Genomic DNA, 2,368 nt, shown 5'->3' with positions numbered 1-2,368 from the left:
CATATATGATTATCCATACATATATATATATGCGAACATCTTTGTCTTTGTTTGTTTGCATTTGTGTGGAGTAAGGCGAGGCTTATTTTTGTGATTTTTTAATACTCCACATTTATTTGGGTTACATTCAAATAAATTAATAACAAAATGCACTTTCGAAAATTCGAACGTCGTGATATTTGAATACGTATATATGTACATAGTGTTGTCTGCAACATATTTATGTACATACATATACATATGTAGGCCGGTGCAGAAATTAGCGAGCTTATATAATTACTCAAGCACTTAAATTGACAGCGATAAACAGAAGTATTACAACAATTCCAAGGCAACGGTCAACAACCAAATTTCAATAATCATAGAACTTCTTTGCCATTCAGGTGTTTTGACTCGATTGTGACCAGCGGCCCTCGTCAACGTTCATTATTGGCATTATCAGCATAATGTATATTGGTTTTTGTAAATTATTTATAAGCCAAAGCAATATTTAAGAAAGCAACAGCAAGTTCCAGTGTCAGTGCCAATTGTGGATGGCAAACAAAAAGTATAACAATTAAAGTATCTCTCACAACCAACAACGACAACAGCATCCCGAAAAACAATTGAAAGCTTAAAGTACAAAAACCAGAAAGCATACAAAATGTTGAAAACAAAAACAAATGATGGTAAAGTGGATACACTGCTAGCCAACCGATAATTGATGTTGCTCTCTGGACTATTTTGTTGATTTACCCAGCGACGTGAAGGAGCAGTATCGACGCAGCGGTGAAGACAACCATGGATACATACGTCCAGGTGTGGAACGTTTCAATGGTAAAATACCAGAACTCCGTCATGCATTTAATATTTGCACATTAAGTGCTGAAAATCTACCCGCAGAACCATTACCCGGATTTGCGGAACACATTTCATCTTTGGCACAAGATTTCAAAGCACTTGCACGTTGTGTACTTCAAACACTTGCCGTGTCGCTTGATATACCACAATAATTTTTCCTTGAGAAACACTCACATATGTTGTCTGGCGAACATGATAACGAGTCTACACTACGTCTACTCTACGATCCACCTATCATAGAGGATACTGATTTCATAAAAGGCAATTGTAGTTATAGTTATCAACGCTGTTTATCAGATAAACCAAACTTCCGCCCCGAAACCAATACTCGTGATGAAGCTAATGAGTTGGATGAAAAACTGAGAGTGATCTCATCGCAGAACGACACTTACCCATTGGTGAAATAATACGTTGTGGTGCTCATACAGATTATGGCACATTTACATTGTTGGCGCAGGATTCAGGAGGATTGGAAGTTAAATTACCTGGTGGTGAAGAATGGCAACGGGTTGGTCAGTTTCCTGGCGCCATATTGATGAATTGTGGTGAAATTATCTCAATATGGACAAACCAATGTTATCAAGCTTTGGAACACCGCGTTGTGATACCAGAACAGCCTCAGCACTCGTGGTCGTCACTCTGTTGCCTTCTTCTGCCACCCGGATAATTTGATGCTGATTTCTCTACCTGCCTTACCTACCCTGCAACGAAGCCGGCTTAGATACGAAAAAAAAAATCGAAAAGGAGAAGGTTTACAATGCATACCAGTTAATACAGAGATTTCGTGAGACTTATGGCCACCAAACTTCGCACTTATTATTCACAAACATACACAAACAACAAGGGCTACTTATTGCTGCTAAATGTAGACTTCTGGTCCCGTGTGACCTTAAAGGTAAACGTGTAGAACCACGCTGGCGAGCTGATGAACATGTTAAATGGGTAGTTTAGCATTATGAAGGCAAATATTTTGTTTCGTCGTATAAGGATGGTTCCATATGTACTCGGCCAACTAGACCGATCTATTGTTAGCCCTAATGCAAAAACTTTTAAAGAGCGCGTAGTGAAAAATGTACTTATTTACAAAGTCGATTTATTAAAACGTCTCAAAGTGGCGAAACCTGTTACAATACTTTCTGGTGGAATGCCCACTGAAATCAACGACTATTTTGGAAATGGAGCACGTGGTTGTCGACTTCATTTTGGCTTTGTGAGAATCCGTGGTTAAGCGAAACCCAAGATCCGCATGGGATATTTTTAGTTTGTTACGACATGCTCACACCTGAGTTTAGATGTTTCGAATCGCCTTATCCTATGGACTTACATGAATCACCTGTCACATGATGCACCTATTTCAATGATTGCCCCTCGGATTTCTTTCCTTTTTTTTATTCTGCTGGTCGCACAAGTAAAAGAGCTGGATTCTCTACGCCGGCGAATGGTGTCCAACATCATGTAGGTATTCGGAAATCGGTATCCCTGGACACCAATACAGTACTTCAAATTTTTGGAATCCTGGCGCAGGAAC

The 2,368-nt window shown here is 39.4% G+C and overlaps 1 pseudogene; it reads left to right on the top strand.

Annotated features, from left to right (window-relative positions):
* The first annotated feature begins 713 nt into the window (after positions 1-713).
* LOC137254251 (1-aminocyclopropane-1-carboxylate oxidase-like) lies at positions 714-1,791 on the top strand (annotated as a pseudogene).
* Positions 1,792-2,368: the final 577 nt, after the last annotated feature.

The sequence above is a fragment of the Eurosta solidaginis genome, chromosome 5 (genome assembly GCF_040869045.1).
Source record: "Eurosta solidaginis isolate ZX-2024a chromosome 5, ASM4086904v1, whole genome shotgun sequence".
NCBI lineage: Eukaryota > Metazoa > Arthropoda > Insecta > Diptera > Tephritidae > Eurosta > Eurosta solidaginis.
This window is presented reverse-complemented; position numbering and strand designations above follow the sequence as displayed.